Here is a 22558-nt window from a genome sequence, read left to right as displayed (position 1 = left end):
ATTGCTGGCTTGAACTTAAACACACAAACAATATATTTAAACATTGGTGTACACTTTTAAAAAATAAAACATGAGAGGGAAACCAATGCTTCTGAGGGCTATATTTATTCTTTGTCCAACCCGTAATGAAGATAGAGCACTCGGGGACTCCCGACTTGGAGCTCCACCATTACATTAACAAGAGGATGGTAATCAGTACACCGAAGAATAGTCAGCTAATGCATCTGTGTATGTGGCTCTAAATGTATCTACACTTAAGTTAATCACTTAGTTAATAGCTGTTTCATGGTGCAATTTGTTCTTTCCAATGGGTCATTTTGTTCCAATTTTTTTAAGTATGAATTATTCAGCTTCTTCAGTGTAAGGAAAGGGAGCCTTACCACCATTCCTTGGAATTGAAAATGGTGTGCGCTGTTTGAACAACCAAGGAGCATAGTTGACATTACCACAAATCTTCCCTTTATGCTCAGACATGCCCTAGTGGTATTTCCTACATTATGTAGGTATCGTAAGTAGGAGGGTTTTGATCTGTGTTCTCCCATATGGTAAAAACTGGACACTACCAGTGTGGTAGATGGTTACTGAGCACTTGCAATGTGCACAATCCAAATTGAGATTCTCTGTAGAGATAGATGGACACCATATTTCAATGTCTCAGTGTGAAAATGGACACCATATTTCAATGTCTCTGTGAAAAAAGAATGTGAAGTAATTATTAACACTTTTTATATTGATTACTTAATAAAATGGAAATATCTTGTGTATATTGAGTTAAATAAAATATTAAAGTTAAATTTACCTGTTCCTTTTTTCCCTTTTTTTATTATTATGTTCAATTAGCCAACATACAGTACCTGTTCCTTTTTTTTTTTTTAACAAGGCTACTAGAAAATTTAGGATTACTACATGGTCTCCTTATATTTATATTGGACATTTCTGGTTAGACCCAAGAAGAGAAGTGCAAAGACATTGTGATATTGGCAATTACAGTAGCAAGTCACAATGGTAATTGTTAACTATCCCTAGAGTTGAGTACACACTAATGAAACCAACAAAAAGTTTCATTCTCCATTTGGAGAAGCACGGTCCTGAGCAGATACATGAAGAGCAGTGTTTCATGTAACAATCTAAATGTGTGTGTGTATGAAGCAGGGTGTTAGTAGATCAACCAATCTCAGTAAAAGTAAAAAGTAACACAATCAACCTACCCAGTTAAACTTTACCGAATTTATTAGGACACGTTTGACTGTTGTTAACAACAAAAGCAACAACAAATCTTAATTCAGTCAGGCTTATGTGATAAAGACATTCATTCTGTCTCTTGCTGTGAGGAGTCCGGAAGGGTTATGTCCGCATCCAGCTGCAGTCCTCAGGGTACTTTGGCTCTGTTTTGTCCAGGCTGGGAGCGCATCGGATGTTGCACCTCTGACAGCCACATCCCACCGTGAAAGAAAGCCCCCAGCTCACACTCCATGACCAAGGTTGGTTCCATGCCCATTCGTAAACCAAACGCTCTCGTTAGAGTGGCTCCCAATGGAGTTATCATGCCCAGCTCGCACTAGTCGTCTCACGTGTAATAGACTTCAGGGAATCAAACACCGTTTTCAGCACTGAGAAACTGAGAAAGTAGACCATGTGGTTGCGGTAAATGACCCCTGCATTCTACCATGACCAGGAGCACCATGGAGGGACAAGACACAGGACAGGCACAAAACACTGACACCAAGGAGCACGGACATTATGGAAGCTTCCTGGATTTTGTTTGAGAACGTGAAACTACAACTTGTGGATGAAATGAAATCCAGAGCTCCTACACAACATCACCCCCGAGCTGCTCACTCTGGGTGGGTACAAAGGAGATGGTAAAGAGTGTTTGTGTATGTGTGTGTGTGTGTTTATATGCATGTGTGTGGAGATGCTGTAAAACTGGTGGTTTGTCTTAATTAGCCTTCCCTAGGAGTCCTAGAGTAAAATATGCCACTGGCTTTTATTTCACAAAAAAATAAATTTGATGGTGACAATTTGGGTGTTTAAGTTTTTGCCTTGATATCATACATTGGAATCACAATCATACATATATATAATATTTTATATTTAAAAATATATTTGTATACATACTTGTGTTTGAAACTAACTTTATTTTTCTTATTTCTGGTCACTTCTGTTATTGTAATTCTGCTTAATCTGCAGCTATGAAGATTTGACATTCAAAACTGACTTTTTTTTTTCTATGTAATTTATGTAGGTGGTGAAGATATTGACTAGGTGTTCTATTTTTTATAACAGACAGTTAATCTTCTGTACCCAGAAATTTCTGAATTTTCAGATTAAAAGGTGATAAATAAAACATTTCAACTAAGATTTTTAAAAATAATGGAGATAAATTTTAAAAAAACCAAAATGATGTTAAACATTTTTTAATGATAAACTTTCTATAAAGTCAACCGCAAAAACTTTTTAGTTCATCAAAGGCCATGCTTAATTAACCCCTGTCACCCAAACTGTCAGAAACAGAATCTCATGGTATTTGTTGAGAGGCCAGAAAAACCAGCTGTGCACACTTTTGCCCTTCCTTGAGTGGGATTCCCCTCAGGCAGTCCCAGAGGGTGTAAGTTCCCGACAGAAACTTCAGAGTTTTCTAATCATCCTTTTTTTTTTATTTTTAAAGCTACGTTCCCAAGCCAATTTAGAGATTTTAATGAAATGGCAGGGAAAAAATCCAAAGGAAAAGCTTAAGTAATAGTGAACTGATTTTAAAATTCACCTGGAGGGGGCGGAGCAAGATGGCAGAGGAGTAGGAGACCTGGATTTCGTCTGGTCTCAGGAATTTGGCTGAATAGGGATCAAACCATTCTGAACACCTACGAACTCAACAGGAGACCGAAGAAGAGAGTAGCAACAACACTCTGAACAGAGAAGCGACCACTTTCTGGAAGGTAGGACGTGCGGAGAAGTGAATCCGAGGCGATATTCGGGAGGATAGACGGCGGGGGAGGGGGCCTCCGTCGGCCGCTTCTGGCAAGTGCTAGAGCCGCGGAGCACAAAATCGGAACTTTTAGAAGCCGGCTCCGCTGAGGAACATCGCTCCGGTGGCTAAGTGGGGGATTGAACCCTCGCGGGACAGTGTGGTCTCAGGACCCTCGGGGTCACAGAAAGACCGGGGGTGCCTGAGTGCGGCACAGCTCCCAGGGATCGGAGCGGGGAAGCCGGCTGCAGAGACGGAGCCGAGGCGCGGGCTCTCAGCTCGGGGTGGCCATAAACTGTGATCGGTGACAGTCGGGCCACTGCTCCTCCAGCAGGGACCCAACAAGCGGCAGAGCCGGGGAGACTCCCCTTCCTCCCCCAGGAGGAGCGGCGCGGGAGCGCACCGCAGGGATCTGCTGGGTTTGGAGACTCCACACGGGGTCGGGTGCCAGAGACAGAAACGCTCGGTCACAGGCCGGGTGAGCACGGAGTGCGGCCGGAGACCGGGGACACGGGAGGGACTGCTTTTCTCTGGGGGCGCACTGAGGAGCGGGGCCCCGAGTTCTCGGCTACTCCGGGTGGAGATTGGGAGGCCACCATTTTCACCCTGGTCCTCCAAAGCTGTACCGAGAGCCTGCAGGGAACAAAAGCTCCTGAGAGCAAACCCGAGCAGCTTGCTTAGCCCAGACTCAAAAGGGCGGGGCATTTCAGCCTCCGGCAAAGACATTTGGGAACCACAGCAATAGGCCCCTCCCCCAGAAGATCAGCGCGAACAGCCAGCAAGCCAAGACCAAGTTTACCGATCAAGGAGAACGGGAGAACTCCAGCGCTAGGGGAATACTGCACATAGAATTCATGGCTTTTTTACCATAATTCATTAGTTTTTCAAAGTTAATTTTTTAACTGTTTTTTTTTGAATTTTTCTTTTTCCCTTTTTCAACCAACATCTTATCAATCCCTTTTTTAAAAAAACATTTTTTATTTTTCATTTTTAGAGTCATATTTTCTCCCTTCATAGTAGTTACCCTTATATTTGGCATATATATATATAAGTTGTTCTCTCTTTAAAATTTTGAGATACACTTTCTTCTAACAGATCAAAATATACCCTAAATCACTAGTGTATGGCTTTGTTCTAGTCTCCTGCCTGATTACAGTCTCTCCCTTTTTCCTTTTCTAATTTTTTTTAAAAAACTTCTTCTTTCTTTCTTCAAACAACTTCTTATCAATTCCTTTTACAAAGTCTTTTATAATTTTAATCTTTACAGTCATCTTCCATCCCTTCATTGTATCAACCCTTATTTTGTACATATCCGAGTCTTTCTTCCTTTAAAATTTTAGGAGGCACTTTCTTCTAACAGACCAAAATACACCCAAAATCTAGTGTGTGGCGCTGGTGTATGCACTAGCCTGATCATATTTGATCAAATTTTGGTATTTTTATTCTGTTTTTGTTTGTTTTTATCTTTTTCTTTTTCCTTTCTTTCCCTTTCTTTTCCCCTGGTTTCAGGTCTTTTCTGATTTGTATAGAGTATATTAGCTGGGGACGTTGTTAGCCTGTTAGCATTTTGTTTTCTCATTCATCTATTCTCCTCTGGAAAAAAAATGACAAGACGAAAAAAATCACCTCAGCAAAAAGAACAAGAGGTAGTACCATCTGCCAGGGACCTACTCAATACTGACATTAGTTCGATGTCGGACCTAGAGGTCAGAATCATGACTTTAAAGATACTAGCCGGGCTTGAAAAAAGCGTGGAAGTTATTAGAGAAACACTTTCTGGAGAAATCAAAGAACTAAAATCTAACCAAGTCGAAATCAAAAAGGCTATTAATGAGGTGCAATCAAAAATGGAGGCACTAACTGCTAGGATGAATGAGGCAGAAGAGAGAATCAGCGATATAGAAGACCAAAATGATGGAAAATAAAGAGGCTGAGAAAAAGAGAGAGAAACAACTACAGGATCACAAGGGCAGAATTCGAGAGAGAAGCGATATGATAATATGAAACAACATTAGAATAATTGGGATCCCAGAAGAAGAAGAAAGAGAGAGAGGGGCAGAAGGTATATTGGAGCAAATTATAGCAGAGAACTTCCCTAATGTGGGGAAGGAAACAGGCATCAAAATCCAGGAGGCACAGAGAACCCCTCTTAAAATCAATAAAAATTGGTCAACACCCCGACATCTAATAGTAAAACTTACGAGTCTCAGAGACAAAGAGAAAATCCTGAAAGCAGCTCGGGAGAAGAGATATGTAACCTACAATGGTAGAAACATTAGACTGGCAACAGACCTAGCCACAGAGACCTGGCAGGCCAGAAAGGACTGGCAAAATATCTTCAGAGCACTAAACGAGAAAAATATGCAGCCAAGAATACTATATCCAGCTAGGCTGTCATTGAAAATAGAAGGAGAGATAAAAAGCTTCCAGGACAAACAAAAACTAAAGGAATTTACAAACACGAAACCAGCCCTCCAAGAAATATTGAAAGGGGTCCTCTAAGCAAAGAGAGAGCCTAAAAGCAGCACAGATCAAAAAGGAACAGAGACAATATACAGTAACAGTCACCTTACAGGCAATACAATGGCACTAAATTCATACCTTTCCATAGTTACCCTGAACGTAAATGGGCTCAATGCCCCAATCAAAAGACACAGGCTATCAGATTGGATTAAAAAACAAGACCCATCCATATGCTGTCTGCAAGAGACTCATTTTAGACCCAAAGACACCCCCAGATTGAAAGTGAGGGGGTGGAAAACCATTTACCATGCTAATGGACACCAAAAGAAAGCTGGGGTGACAATCCTTCTGTCAGACAAATTAGATTTTAAAACAAAGACTGTAATAAGAGATGAAGAAGGACACTATATCCTACTTAAAGGGTCTATCCAACAAGAAGATCTAACAATTGTAAATATCGATGCCCCTAACATGGGAGCAGCCAATTATATAAGGCAATTAATAACAAAAGCAAAGAAACACATTGACAACAATACAATAATAGTGGGGGACTTTAACACTCCCCTGACTGAAAGGGACAGATCATCTAAGCAAAAGATCAATAGGGAAATAAAGACTTTAAATGAAACGGGGGACCAAATGGACTTTACAGACATATTCAGAACATTCCATCCCAAAGCAACAGAATACACATTCTTCTCTAGTGCCCATGGAACATTCTCCAGGACTGATCAAATCCTAGGTCACAAATCAGGTCTCAACCGGTACCAAAAGATCGCAATTATTCCCTGCATATTTTCAGACCACAGTGCTTTGAAACTAGAACTCAATCACAAGAGGAAAGTTGGAAAGAACTCAAAGACATGGAGGCTAAAGAGCATCCTACTAAAGAATGAATGGGTAAACCAGGAAATTAAAGAAGAATTTAAAAAGTTCATGGAAACCAATGAAAAGGAAAACACAACTGTTCAAAATCTTTGGGATACAGCAAAGGCAGTCCGAGAGGAAAGTACATAGCAATACAAGCCTTTCTCAAGAAACAAGAAAGGTCTCAAATACACAACCTAACCCTACACCTAAAGAAGCTAGAGAAAAACAGCAAAGAAAGCCTAAACCCAGCAGGAGAAGAGAAATACTAAAGATCAGAGCAGAAATCAATGAAATAGAAACGAAAAGAACATTAGAACAGATCAACGAAACTAGGAGCTGGTTCTTTGAAAGAATTAACAAGATTGATAAACCCCTGGCCAGACTTATCAAAAAGAAAAGAGAAATGACCCAAATCAACAAAATCATGAATGAAAGAGGTGAGATCACAACCAACACCAAAGAAATACAATTATAAGAACATATGATGAGCAACTCTATGCCAGCAAATTAGATAACCTGGAAGAAATGGGTACATTCCTGGAGGTGTATCAACTACCAAAATTGAACCAGGAAGAAATAGAAAACCTGAACAGACCTATAACCACTAAGGAAATTGAAACCGTCATCAAAAAGCTCCCAACAAACAAAAAGATGGCTTCCCAGGGGAATTCTATCAGACATTTCAAGAAGAACTAATACCTATTCTTCTGAAACCTTTCCAAAAAACAGAAATGGAAGGAAAACTTCCAAACTCATTTTATGAGGCCACCATTGCCTTGATCCCCAAACCAGACAAAGACCCCATCAAAAAGGAGAATTACAGACCAATATCCTTGATGAACATGGATGCAAAAATTCTTACCAAAATACTAGCCAATAGGATCCAACAGTATATTAAAAGGATTATTCACCATGACCAAGTGGGATTTATCCCTGGGCTGCAAGGCTGGTTCACCATCCGCAGATCAATCAACGTGATACAATACATTAACAAAAGAACAAGAATCATATGATCCTCTCAATAGATGCAGAAAAAGCATTTGACAAAGTACAGCATCCTTTCTTGATCAAAACTCTTCAGAGTATAGGGATAGAGGGTGCATACCTCAATATCATAAAAGCCATCTATGAAAAACCTACAGCGAATATCATTCTCAATGGGGAAAAGCTGAGAGCTTTTCCCCTAAGGTCAGAAACACGGCAGGGATGTCCACTCTCACCACTGCTATTCAACATAGTACTAGAAGTCCTAGCCACAGCAATCAGACAACAAAAAGAAATCAAAGGCATCCAAATCGGCAAAGAGGAAGTCAAACTCTCACTCTTTGCAGATGATATGATACTGTATGTGGAAAACCCAAAAGACTCCACCCCAAAACTGCTAGAACTCATACAGGAATTCAGTCAAGTAGCAGGCTATAAAATCAATGCACAGAAATCAGTGGCATTCCTCTACACCAACAGCAAGACAGAAGAGAGACAAATCAAGGAGTCGATCTCATTTACAATTGCACCCAAAACCATAAGATACCTAGGAATAAATTTAACCAAAGAGGCAAAGGATCTGTACTCAGAGAACTATAAAATATTCATGAAAGAAACTGAAGAAGACACAAAGAAATGGAAAAACGTTCCATGCTCATGGATTGGAAGAACAAACATTGTGAAGATGTCAGTGTTACCTAGAGCAATCTACACATTCAATCAATCCCCATCAAAATACCATCCACCTTTTTCAAAGAAATGGAACAAATAATCCTAAAATTTGTTTGGAACAAGAAGAGACCCCGAATAGCCAGAGGAATCTTGAAAAAGAAAAGCAAAGCTGGCGGCATCACAATTCCGGACTTCCAGCTCTATTACAAAGCTGTCATCATCAAGACAGTATGGTACTGGCACAAAAACAGACAGATAGATCAATGGAACAGAATCGAGAGCCCAGAAATGGACCCTCAACTCTATGGTCAACTCATCTTTGACAAAGCAGGAAAGAATGTCCAATGGAAAAAAGACAGTCTCTTCAACAAATGGTGTTGGGAACATTGGACAGCCACATGCAGAAGAATGAAACTGGACCATTTCCTTACACCACACACAAAAATAGACTCCAAATGGTTGAAAGACCTAAACGTGAGACAGGGGTCCATCAAAATCCTAAAGGAGAACACAGGTAGCAACCTCTTCGACCTCAGCTGCAGCAACTTCTTCCTAGAAACATCGCCAAAGGCAAGGGAAGCAAGGGCAAAAATGAACTATTGGGATTTCATCAAGACCAAAAGCTTCTGCACAGCAAAAGAAACAGTCCACAAAACCAAAAGACAACCGACAGAATGGGAGAAAATATTTGCAAATGATATATCAGATAAAGGGCTAGTATCCAAAATCTATAAAGAACTTATCAAACTCAACACCCAAAGAACAAATAATCCAATCAAGAAATGGGCAGAAGACATGAACAGACATTTTTCCAAAGAAGACATCCAAATCGCCAACAGACACATGCAAAAGTGCTCACCATTGCTTGGCATCAGGGAAATCCAAATCAAAACCTCAATGAGAGACCACCTCACACCAGTCAGAATGGCTAAAATTAACAAGTCAGGAAAGGACAGATGTCGGCGGGGATGCGGAGAAAGGGGAACCCTCCTAGTCTGTTGGTGGGAATGCAAGCTGGTGCAGCCACTCTGGAAAACAGTATGGAGGTTCCTCAAATAGTTGAAAATAGAACTACCATATGATCCAGCATTGCACTACTGGGTATTTACCCCAAAGATACAAATGTAGGGATCCGAAGGGGTACATGCACCCCAATGTTTATAGCAGGAATGTCCACGATAGCCAAACTGTGGAAAGAGCCAAGATGTCCGTCGACAGATGAATGGATAAAGAAGAAGTGGTATATATACACAATGGAATATTATGCAGCCATCAAAAGGAATGAGATCTTGCCATTTGCAGGGACGTGGATGGAACTGGAGGGGGTTATGCTGAGTGAAATAAGTCAATCAGAGAAAGACATGTATCATATGACCTCACTGATATGAGGAATTCTTAATCTCAGGAAACAAACTGAGGGTTGCTGGAGTGGTGGGGGGTGGGAGGGTTGGGGTGTCTGGGTGATAGACATTGGGTAGGGTATGTGCTATGGTGAGCGCTGTGAATTGTGCAAGACTGTTGCATCACAGATCTGTACTTCTGAAACAAATAGTGCAATATATGTTAAGAAAAAAAAAAAGAAGAAGTTACCGGGGGGGCGATGAATGAGGGGGAGTAAGTCGGAGGGGGAGACGAACCATGAGAGACGATGGACTCTGAAAAAGAAACTGAGGGTTCTAGAAGGGAGGAGGGTGGGGCGATTGGTTAGCCTGGTGATGGGTATTAAAGGGGGCATGTTCTTCGTGGAGCACTGTGTGTTATGCACAAACAATGAATCATGGAACACTACATCATAAACCAATGATGTAATGTATGGTGATTAACATAACAATAAAAAATTTAAATAGAAAAAAAAGATGAAGACTCTTAGGCTAGAGTTACAATAAAATACAATGATATATGGTTTTCAAGAGATCTATCTAAAAGATGAGGATATTAAATAAAATAAAATGAAACAAAAGAAGTTAAAGAGGCTTTTAATTATTCATCTTCACTGGTGAAAGAAAGAGATGATTTTTAAAAAGATGATACAGCATCTCTCTCAAGCCAACCCACCTGCTATCAATCTCAACACATCAGAATAAAGGTGAAAATAAAGTGAGAGAGGAAAATACGGCAAGCTGCCCAACCATATAAATTTTAATACCAAAAAAGCATGACTAGTATAAAAATGACTACATTCTGCTGGTAACATCCAATTTGCTAGAAAAAAATATAATGATCATTTTTAAAACACCCTTCTAAGGATGTGATAGGACAAGTGGACAGAAATGGAAGATTTTGAGGATTGGAACAAACTTGACTAAGCATCATAAAAAAAGAGAAATTCAATAATCACAAAATACACATTTTTTCAAACACATAAAATACATGATGTGGACAGAAAACAACACATTTTCTATTTAAATTCTACAGAATTACATAGTATGGACTGTATCTCCTTCTCACAATGCAACTGAAAATCCGTGAGAGAAATAACTTGAAATTCTTATATCTGTTTAAAAGATTAAAACCACATTTTAGATGACACATAGTCAAAGAAGATATCATAATGGAAATTGGAAATTGTTGTGAATTAAAAGGTCATGAAAATAATACATATCAAGACTGAGTCTACAGCTAAAACCCCAATTAGAAGGCAATTAATGGTCGTATATGACTTTTTTAGAAAAAAGTAAAAGGAAAAAAATCTATAAATCCTTTTTTTTGGTTCTAGTGTTATTTTTTTTAATTTTATTATGTTATGTTAATCACCATACATTACATCATTAGTTTTTGATGTAGTGTTCCATGATTCATTGCGTATAAATCTTTGAGATAAGCATCCCTCATGAGAATGTAGGATAACAAATGCATTTGAGAAACAACAAAGCACAGCTGAGTAAACAAGGAAGTTATGATTATAGGTAACAGTAGACATTAAGGAACTAGAAAACAAGCATAAACAGATGATAAACAAAGCCAAAATTTGGTTCTTTGGGAAGAATATCAACACGCTTCTAGCAGGTTGAACATAAAAATGAAACAGAAAGCAAAAATTGCCAATATAAAGAATGGAAAATAGAACATCACTATTTTTCCTGCAGATATTAAACAAATATTAAAAGGATATTATGAATAATCTTACACCAATCCCCTGTAATGGAAAAAATGAAAACTAATTGATTCAAAGGGAAATGAGTAACTTGAAAAATCTTCTATCAAAGAAATCGAATCAGTAATCAAACATCCTCCAAGAAAATCGCAGTGCTGGTGTTGTTGGCAAATAGCACCAGATATTCAGGAAAGAACTAGCCCAACCTACACCAACTCTTAGGGAAAACTTTTATTTTTTTGTAAAGTAGATAGTGTCCAACAAAAGTGAACTTACAAGTCATCCTACTCAGAAAGATGTATATGTTCCAAACAAAATAGCAAACTAAAATCGGGGCGGAGGGAAGCAAACATAAATGACCAACTGGTATTTATCCTGGAAATGCAAGCTTTGGTAAACATTAGAAAATTATTCAACCTAATTGAAAAAATATATAATAACCATCTTAAGACACAGAAAGCATCTGAAAAATTTTAATTTCCACTCGTAACAAAAATCTTTTTTTTTAAAGATTTATTTATTTGAGAGAGACAAAGAGAGCAGGGGGAGGGGCAGAGAGAGAGGGAGAGAGAATCTCAGGCAGACTCTGTGCTGAACAGGGAGCCCAACACTGGGCTCAATCCCATGACCCTGAGATCACGACCTGAGCTGAAATGAAGAGTCAGACGCTCAACCGACTGAGCCACCCAGGCACCTCCCATAATAAAAATTCTTAGCCAACTAGAAATTGGGAAGGTTCCTTGTAATGTTTAAAAAAAGGAAAAGGAAGGGAAAAAAAAGCTGAGTTTAGTAACTAACCAGGCAGCAGAATACAGACCAGTGAGGAACTTGACTGAGCAGCTTATGGGGGTGTGGGGGGAGTCTCAGAAGCTCTTTGTTGCCAGAGGAGGAGCGGAGGGAGCATTTAAGGACAGTGCAGCCAACTGGGGATTGAAAAGTAGCCCTGGAAAAAGGCAGAAGCAGTTCATTCACTTGTGTACCATCAGTTTAAAATAACTTCCAGTCTGCATTCATCAGTAGGTCCATTGTGTCCGGCATGCTTGGGACCCTCACAGTTTACGGCTTTTGAACACCTGCAGCTGGGGGGAGAGCACCAGTAAATCAGCTTTCCAGTTCTGCATCCCTGGGACGAGTTGTGCGGTATGGGGGCTTTGCTTATATGTCTCCATACCTCACGGTGAGAGCTTTGTTCCTGAGGTCTGCACCATGAACAGGTTGCCACGTGCTCAAGTTGCTAGCAAGGAGGGCACCAGAGAAAGGGGAAAAGTCTTGAAAAGGACACACGTTATTTGCAGATTATGTGATGGTAGAATCAGAAGAGTATAGAGCGAGTTTGCCCAAGAGTCAATATAAAAAAGCCAAAGCATTTCTTTTAAAAATAAGTTGATGGAGATATGATTGAGATACAGAAAACCGCACATACTTAGTGCAAACAGCGAAATGAGTTTAGAGTTGCTGATCTTGAACAATACGGGTTTGAACTACTGAGATCTACTTAGGTGCGGATTTTTTTTAAATAAATACGGTACAGAACTGTAAATGTATTTTCTCTCCCTTATGGTTTTCTTAATAACGTGTTCTTTTCTCGAGCTTACTTTATTGCATGAGTACAGTATATAATAGGTATAACATACAAAGCGTGTTCATCCACTGTTTGAATCATAGGTGAGGTTTCTGGTCAAAAGTGGGCTGTTAGTAGTTAAGATTTGGGGGAATCAAAAGTCATATGTGGATTTTTGACTGCACAGAGGGTCAGTGCCTGGTCAAGGGCCAACTGTATACAGACATAAGACCATACCACAATGCAGAGGTATTTCTACATACCCACGAAAATACTTTGAAAAAGTAAATGACAGTGACAGCAGGAAAGATGACATACAAGAATAACTCTAACGAGTCCTCTATATAAAAATCATAGAAAAAAAATAGTGAGTGATATTTAAAAAGACATAAAAAATTGGACAGAAACACCACACTCATGAGTTGGAGAACTGATAGGTAAAAATGCCAAGTTTCTCCAAACTGGTCTGTGGATTCAGTGCCTCACCAGTCAGAGCGAGAACACGCATGAATGAGCAAGTGGCAGGCGTGGCTGGGACACACATCAGGGACGCAGAAGTGACAGGCCCTGCCACGGCAGTGCGTGCTGGGAGCCACGTGGGAAAACCACTGACTGGCACATCTCAGCATCCTTATCTGGAGCCTGGGGAAGAATAACAGTAGGGAATGTTTTGAGGATTAAACAAGTTAACGTACATAAGACATTTGGTGATAGGAAATAGAATAAAATATAAAAAGGGATCCAAGTGCACGTTGGAAGTAAGTAGACTAAATCAAATTAAAAGCGACTTCTCCCAAAACAAGCTAAACTTGCCGAGAAGGTTCAAAATGCTTGAGTCAATTAACACCAGGCGGAGTCTCCAAGATGGGCTGCAAAGGGAGAGGCTTGTTCTTTGCAAAACGTGAAACTTACGAGCGTGCCAGGGTCAGTTTGATCTTCCCTTGTGTTAAGGATCTGAGTCCTCGACTTTGACTCTTTTTAGAGCAAGAAAGTATGTTCTGTACTCAACAGGATCTGCACAGTCTCTGGCACATAGAAGATGCTCAATTAATGTTATTTGAAAGAATAAGGAACAAGGATGAGCTGACACACACTTGAGAGAGGAGGAAATCTTTCTGAGGGAGCTGTCAGAGCCAGGCTGTTCCTGAGGCACCTGCTGGTCCTGGACAGAAGAGGGTCACACGTGAGCCAGGCAGGGAGGCCCCGTGGGGAAGTGGAAACCAGCAAAGACGGAGCAGTCCCTGGAGGCGGGAGTATGATATTGGGACTTGGTGGGGCTCAAACACTGGTTCCCCCAAGGATATCTGCTGAGCTCTGGGTGGCGCTGGAGGTGGGGGTCTGAGCAGACATTGCTAATTTAGAGTGAAATCTGTGGCCCCATCCTTGTGCTGAGGAAAAGTGAAGGAGATGCCCATAAGACATTTACCACTTTTCTCTAAGGAAATTCAAATAAAAACATACAGAAGTATATATGCATTTGTTTATCACGGAATTTTTCTGGTATAAAAAATGTGGATACTATGTAAATGCCCAATAATGGTTACATTATGATGTCTCTAAAAAACTCTGCTGCTATTACAGAAAAAAATATGGAATATGTAAAATGTTTTAAATGAAAAGAAATGTTAAAGAGCATTCAGTGAAACTAATGATCCCATTTTCAGAAAATAAAACCAATCTTCATTTAGAATAAAAGGTAAGCTCAACTTTCAGTCCTGGAAAACAGAAAATGAAAAGCCTAAAGATGTTTACATGCCTTACATCAAGATATTCAAAAGAAAAAATGCATAAATCAGAGAACAGAAGAATCAACACAATAAATCTAAGAGCTGGTACTTTTAATGGTGTATTAAAGTGAGCTTTTAAATACGGAATATAATCAAGGAGAAAGAGAGAGAACCCAACATTGGAAACATGGGCCAGGAGGAGATTTGAAAAAGGAAATCAGACATCACTCTGCAAAAGGACGTCATTCCATACAAGGACATCACTCTGCACAAGGACATCATCCCGTACAAGGACATCATCCCGTACAAGGACAACACTCTGCCCAAGGACATCATCCCATACAAGGACATCATCCCGTACAAGGACATCATCCCGTACAAGGACAACACCCTGCCCAAGGACATCATCCCGTACAAGGACATCATCCCGTACAAGGACATCATCCCATACAAGGACAACACCCTGCCCAAGGACATCATCCCGTACAAGGACATCATCCCGTACAAGGACAACACCCTGCCCAAGGACATCATCCCGTACAAGGACGTCATCCTGTACAAGGACAACACTCTGCCCAAGGACATCATCCCGTACAAGGACGTCATCCCGTACAAGGACAACACCCTGCCCAAGGACATCATCCCGTACAAGGACGTCATCCCGTACAAGGACAACACTCTGCCCAAGGACATCATCCCGTACAAGGACGTCATCCCGTACAAGGACAACACTCTGCCCAAGGACATCATCCCGTACAAGGACGTCATCCCGTACAAGGACAACACTCTGCCCAAGGACATCATCCCGTACAAGGACGTCATCCCGTACAAGGACAACACTCTGCCCAAGGACATCATCCCGTACAAGGACGTCATCCCGTACAAGGACAACACTCTGCCCAAGGACATCATCCCGTACAAGGACGTCATCCCGTACAAGGACAACACTCTGCCCAAGGACATCATCCCGTACAAGGACGTCATCCCGTACAAGGACAACACTCTGCCCAAGGACATCATCCCATACAAGGACAACACTCTGCCCAAGGACATCATCCCATACAAGGACGTCATCCCATACAATGACATCACACTGTACGAGGACATTACCCTGTATAATGTTCTGGAAATGAATTTGAAAAACATTACGTCAAAAGTCCAGTAAAACATTTCCAGAACTGACACAAGGAGAAAGAAAAACTCTGAGAGAACAAAAAATTAGAAATAATTGGATATATGTGTATTTAAAATTGTTTATTATGTTCAGTTAGCTAGCATATAGTTCATCATAAGTTTTTGTTGTAGTGTTCCATGATTCATTAGTTGCATATAACACCCAGTATTTAAATATTTCATATTTTTAAGAAGCAGTTTTCAAGAGTTGTCCACCCATGTTGATTTTATAGGGGATTTTTTAATATTTTCCAAAAATAATGGATTTTCTTGCTATATAAAAAGTTTTAGACTAAAGAGAAAGTAATCTCAATAAATGCTATTATTCTAACAGCAATATTGGACAAACATTCAGAAAACCGATAAAAACATTATAGGTCAATCTCACTTACGAATATAGCTGCTAGGGTAGAAAGAAAAGTACTCTCCTCCAAAATGTCCCCTTCTCTTTCCCAGGACCTGTGATGAGGTTACCTTTCCTGACAAGAGGTACTTGCAGGTGTGGTTCAGTTGGGGATCTTGAGCTAGAGAGATCATCCTGGGTCATCCAGGTGGCCCATCATCGGGGTCCTTAGGAGGGAAGTGGGGGGCAGGACAGATGTGATGGGGTGATGGGGGGCACAGCCATGGAAGCAGATGGAAAAGGCCAGGCAACAAATCCTCGCCCAGAGCCCCCGGGAGGAGCGCAGTGTGGGGACCCGTGTTAGGACGCTCCCTCCAAACTGCAAGAGGATGAATTTGCGTTGCTCTCATCCACTAAGTTTGCGGTAATTTTGTTACAGCAACAACAGGAAATAACACGAAGGCGGAAATCAAAACTAAATATGAGCAAATCAAATCTGGTAGAGTACTTATTTAAGGTCAGCTCCCCACGAACAAACAGTACAATGCAGATCACAGATTCAGAGGCAGTTGGTCTTTTCAGGAAATACTCGCAGGGGAAACAGGTGAGAGAGGAGAACAGGGGGCAGGGAGAGGGAGCCGGGGCTGGGGGGGGAGGGGGTGTGCAGTCCCAGGGGGAGCGGCTTCATCGGATCCTGAAGGGAGACCCCAGTGTTCCTGCATCTCAGGGTGTGTCCAGCCTCCAGGTGAGGAGCTGGGTGTCCTGCTCTTGGGTGCTGGTTGCCAGCAGTCTAGGAAATGTAAAATCGTAGGCATTGTGTTCTCCATGGATCAGCAAAGTGGCTCCAGAAGTTTCCAGTGGCCCAAAACAAGTCCTGGATGCGGGCTCTTCAGAAGCTGGAGGAGGGGTAAACAGAGCCTACAAGTGAGAGCCCAGGGGATCTGGACAGAGCATGGGTAGGGTCCTCAAAGTGCATTTGATATATGGTATACATGATCATTTAGGGCATAACTCTGGAATTCACCAGTAGTACTCAATTAAGAAATCTATTAACATAATCCCATAAATCAATGGGCAAAGAGAAAGAAGCAGCATGATCACGTCATTGATGGTGTAAAGGCATGCATTCGTTTCTGTTGAAATTTCTTAATGAAGCACATCTATTTCCAAACTCACAGTCAAGTTGAATGCTTCTACTCTGCTCCCCAGTCCTACCTGCCCATCACCCAACCTGCATGCACACCCATCCTTGCAGCCCACGTATTTTCAGGAGAAGGGTGGGGTAGGGGCACCAAAGGAAATGTAAAATAATAATAACAGAACTTTCTTTGCTGTTCAGGATCCTTTTTACACCGAAATAAATGGCAGAAATTATTTTAGGCAAATATGCAATAACCAAATTGATTTATACTCCAACAATAAGCATTGCACATTACTTTTGAAACCAAAATGATTAGCCACATTCTATGCAGATAATGACCATGGTGCACTGGAAAGAACATAATGTATAAAGTCAGAAGACCTGGATCCAATGATTCTCTGCTACCTCACGTTCATGTGGCATTAAAAGACATTGTTTCATTTCCTTGGTCTTTGTATTTTCTTTGGCAAAATCATCGCGTAAATTTATTTATTGAACAAATGTATTATTGGGCCCCTACCATAAGCCTGGTCCTAAAATAGGTGACAATGTCCATGAACATGTGAACTGTACATGAACTTGAACCTCTTGCGGGTCTAACACCGTCACTGTCGTGAGACACGCTGCTTCTGAGCGCCTAGTTGTTACCTTCTGTAGCATGCCACTGACTTGATCTCCCCTTTCTGAGGCTGTTCTAGGTGATAAAAGTAGTATTCTGCAGCTGTGTACAGAAAGCGTTGTTGTGATTGCATTAATGCAACTGCAGTTCACGATGAGCACTTGTGCATGGTGTGGGGTGTGTATCGGAGATGAGGCACCAGTTGGAGGAGGAGATCCCGGGAAAGATCTCTAGAACTTTGCCACACCATTAAACACCAAGAGGAAAACTTGAAAAGTACAATTTCTGTCCCCTGGCCTGGATTGTGATCTATGGTAGCAATATTTCTTTCAAAGTAGAATTGAGGAAAGACGTTCCATTTTATTGGAAACACTGGAGATAAATACTTCCAAAAGTAACTGCCCATCCCCAGGTCTTATTGTCTTAGAAGAGCCTCTTTGTTCCGTTCTGTGAGCACCGTTTTGAATTTAAGGGACGTCTTCCTGTGTGCAAGCGGGAGAGAGCCGACATTGGGGGGCTGGTCCTGGGGGTTCTTTTCTCCTCTCTGCTGGTCTGCAGTGCCGCCAAACTTTGAAAAAACTAGAGTCTCTTAATTGATTTAAAAGCAACTACTCTCGGTCGGATATGCAATGGGAAAAAATATTTTCTTGCTGTATTTTAAAATTGTTTGACTACACAGACCACTTGAAAAAGGAAAGATCAACACAGGCTTTTGACTGCCTGGGAAGTTACCAAGCTCACTGTGTCTCAGCCCCCACCTCTGTAAAATGAAGATAAAGCAAGGACCTCAGGTGGCCGCTGTAAGCATTAAATTAAACCAACTAGTACCTGTAAAGGGCTTGGAAAAATGCAAGGTGCATAGCAAATTCCATAGATGTGTGTGTTTAATTAAAAAGTGATAAATAGGGGCGCCCGGGTGGCTCAGTCGTTAAGCATCCGCCTTCGGCTCAGGTCATGATCCCGGGGTCCTGGGATCGAGCCTCGGGTCGGGCTCCCTGCTCAGCGGGGAGCCTGCTTCTCCCTCTCCCGCTCCCCCTGCTTGTGTTCCCTCTCTCGCTGTGTCTCTCTCTGTCAAATAAATAAATAAATAAAATCTTTAAAAATAAAATAAAAAGTGATAAATAGCCAGGCAAATAAATTATATAGCCATAAATTAGTAATTAATAATAAATTCATTCAAAAGTCATAAATATCCTATTTTTTTCAAGTTCTCTATTATCGAAAGCATATGGTTTACTAGACAGAGGAGAATTGCCTTTACTTTGCCTCTGGCTTCATTAAATTCAGGGTAAACGCTAACATATGCCTTCGGTTAGTCGTTTTATCAGATATCAATGCAGTAAGGTCCCAGCCTCCAGGAGACTGTGGTCAGCCAGGAGGACTGCACCCCACCACTGGCAGTGGTCTCGAGTTGTGCAAGTGACAATCAATGCAGAGCACAGCTTTGAGCTCAGAGCAGGGAGAAGTTGGGAATATTTCAGAGATGCGGATTCTCTAGGCTTCAGCACTCTGGGAGAAAGAATGTCAGATCAAGATGCTGAGAATGATGGGAGGGATGGGGTGGCTGGGTGATAGACATTGGGGAGGGTAGGTGCTATGGTGAGCGCTGTGAATTGTGCAAGACTGTTGAATCACGGATCTGTACCTCTGAAACAAATAATGCAACATATGCCAAGAAAAAAAAAAAAGAAGAAGATAGCAGGAGGGGAAGAATGAAGGGGGGGAAATCGGAGGGGGAGACGAACCATGAGAGACAATGGACTCTGAAAAACAAACTGTGGGTTCTAGAGGGGAGGGGGGTGGGGGATGGGTTAGCCTGGTGATGGGTATTAAAGAGGGCACGTTCTGTGTGGAGCACTGGGTGTTATGCACAAACAATGAGTCATGGATCACTACATCAAAAACTAATGATGTAATGTATGGTGATTAACAGAACAATAAAAAAAATTAAAAAAAAAAGAAGCTGAGAATGAGAATTGGTTTGTGAGTCAGAATCAGAGAGGAGGTGACCGAGAAGAGAATTATAAAAATAAGGTGGGGCTCCCATTTCTCTGGCAGGAGGGGGCGAGAACAGGAAAGTCTTCAAAGCCATATTCAAATCTCCACTTCATCCCATGAAAATAGGAAGGGCCACTTGCGTGACGATCTGGTCAATGGAGCTCCTTGGTTCTGCGTTCTTTGGGGTTTTTTTTTTGCCTGATTCCCAGCTGACAATACTTCATCCACTTGAAATTCCCCCTTTTTAAAATAAAAACTAAGGACTCTGAATTCTAAGTCATCAAGCAGCATTTTTCTGACACTCTTAGAGACAGAGGATGTTGGAGCTTCAGACTTTGGAGTTCACTCACTGAGGAAGCAGCTGACCCAAGGAGATAAAAGAAATTGCTCAAATTCACCCAGAAATGCATGGCAAAGCCAGGGCCAGACACATGACCTTCACAATATCCATTAAACCACAACACCTCCCCAAATAGGGATTCCCCACTAGCCTTCCCCAGGCTTGCATAGGGATTGAGTGATGAATGCATTCACCATCAATTCCATAAAGACACCCTTTAGTCAATCTCATTTTGTTGACCTCGCTCACTAATCATGGGAAACTCTGCCAGGGTGACACGCTCCCAAGACATATTTCTTAGAGTCTGGCAATTCATCACCAAGGAACTTAGAATAAAATTAGACCATGTGTTCACCATGTACTGGGTCCATGCTCATCAGCTCTGAGACCGGGGGCTGGAAGTTGACATAGGAAAAAAGGTAGCAGTGCCAGCTAATAAAATAGGGAAGACATTCAGGGGCAGCATCTCTGAAGGATTGCTTATATAGAGAGAAAAAAGATAAATATCAGACAAAGATAAATATCATACAAAGGATACTAGGGGCGCCCCAGTGGTTCAGTGGGTTAAGCATCCGACTCTTGATTTCAGCTCAGGTCATGATCTCAGGGTCATGGCATCGAGCCCTGAGTAGCGTTCCATGCTCAACTCAGTGGGGCGGCTGCTTGAGATTCTCCCTTTCTCCCTCTCCCTCTGCTCCTCCCCCCCCACTCCAGCACTTTCTGTCTCTCAAAATTTTTTTTAATTTAATAAAAAGAAATATTTCTAAAAGTTTGCTTGGTTAGTTAACTGAAAACGTGGCACAGTGATAAACTATGTTCAATAAAGTAGAGACAACAGAAATTCTATGGGATAATATATAGGAAGGCTCTCAAAGGTCTGTGGACATCAGAATGTCAGGGCGTATGACTTGTGAATGTTGCCTGTGTCATCAGGGGGCCTGGGGCTATGCCCTTTGCAGAGGCATTGTGAGATCCACTGGTGAGGGTACACTGCACCCTTCTCCCCGCTGCAATGGATGTACTCAGTAGGAATGACAGCAGGAGAGTATTAACTGCCTCTTTTAACTTCTGTGTTAGGATGTTTTGACTTCTGAGGCCCTGCTGACCTTGGAGGGACTGCCCCTTCCCAGAATTAGCCAGTTCCCCGGCCACGATATACCTGCCCTAATCACCCCAGAGCCAGGTACCAGACAACTACAGAGAGCCCTATGCCCCAGAACTTACTGAATTTATTTAAACTAGCCAATAGTAAGCCTGAAAACCACAGTAAAGGCCCTTGTCCGCAGTTCACCACCCCGTCTGTCCCCGGCCAGACCCCAGTGTTTCCCTGTGCTCCCAACCATGGCCTGCCCCCTCCTCTTGGGAACTGTGAGTTGTAAACTGTGTTTGCAATAGAGATTGCCTCCTGATCTGTTGGCCTTCCTATAACTCAAAGACTATTTGCAGGCGCTACCGAAAAACAGAGGTTATCATGGTACCAAGGTTTTAAGCTAACGGTAAAATATCAGCATGGCAAGGCCAGGTGGCAGTATTTAGCCACTTAGGCAAGGAGGGCACAGTTTCCAGAATAAGCAGCAGGAATGAAGAAGCAGTGAAGGTGGTTTGGATCACAGGGCTCTGTGCTAGTCATTCACTGTTCACTGGAGTCCTGATAATGAAATGTGTGGGCAACCACTGCAGATTTACTGGATGTCTATAACTAAGAACACAAGGGAAAAAAACTCTGTTTTTGATGAGCTATAAGCATCCTAAAAGTGCATATGTCATCACAATGGAGACTGAATTCAGTGTCCTTCCCAACTCCCGACCCGGGTCAGTTTACAAACCCAGGCTCCTTGATGCAGGTGGAGACCAGTTGTCCCTGCAGAATGTCATAAATACAACGTGTAAGTATCCCTCTGTGCTTTTGTCAAGGTGACCTGCAACCACAGGCCAAGGTGACAGTGCTCGGGAGGGAAAAAGCCATGCCAGGACTTTCAGAGGGTTTTGAGACGGTGGCTAAATGCTAATACCTGGGGTCCAGAAATATCCCATCCATCCTTGGTGTGAATGAGGGCACAAGGGGGGAGGGTCAGACGATGAATAGACTTCTGACCCAAGACTCTCTTACACCACTAATGTGTGCGAACCCCTCCCCAAAAGGGGGAAGAGTTCCCGAGGGATGTTCACACTTCTCCCGGGATGGCCTGTAGACATCTGGACATGTAAGTCAACTATGAGGAAAACACCTTGTGTTGGCTGACACAGGACACAGGAGAAGGAGGAAAACACGCACACCACACACGGAAGTCTATCACAACCTCCCAAGATTCATACATCGAAATCCTGACTCCCAAAGTGACAGCATGGGGAGCTGGGGCCTTTGGGCAGGATTAGGTCATGATGGTGGACCCCCCCACACAGAGATTCGTGCCCTTGTAAGGAGAGATGGGAGAGCCTGGCCTCTCTCTCGGTGGGCTCTCCACCGTGTGAGGACACGGTGCAGGACAGCCGTCTGGGGGCCACAAAGCAAGTGCCCCCAGACACCGGATCTGTAGGAGCTCTGATCTGGCACCTCCCAGTGTCCATAATGGTGAGAAAAAAGTTTCTGCTAGTTCCACAGTCGACG

Source organism: Zalophus californianus, chromosome 12, assembly GCF_009762305.2.
Source record: "Zalophus californianus isolate mZalCal1 chromosome 12, mZalCal1.pri.v2, whole genome shotgun sequence".
In the NCBI taxonomy this organism is placed as follows: domain Eukaryota; kingdom Metazoa; phylum Chordata; class Mammalia; order Carnivora; family Otariidae; genus Zalophus; species Zalophus californianus.
Note: the sequence above shows the minus strand (reverse complement) of the source record.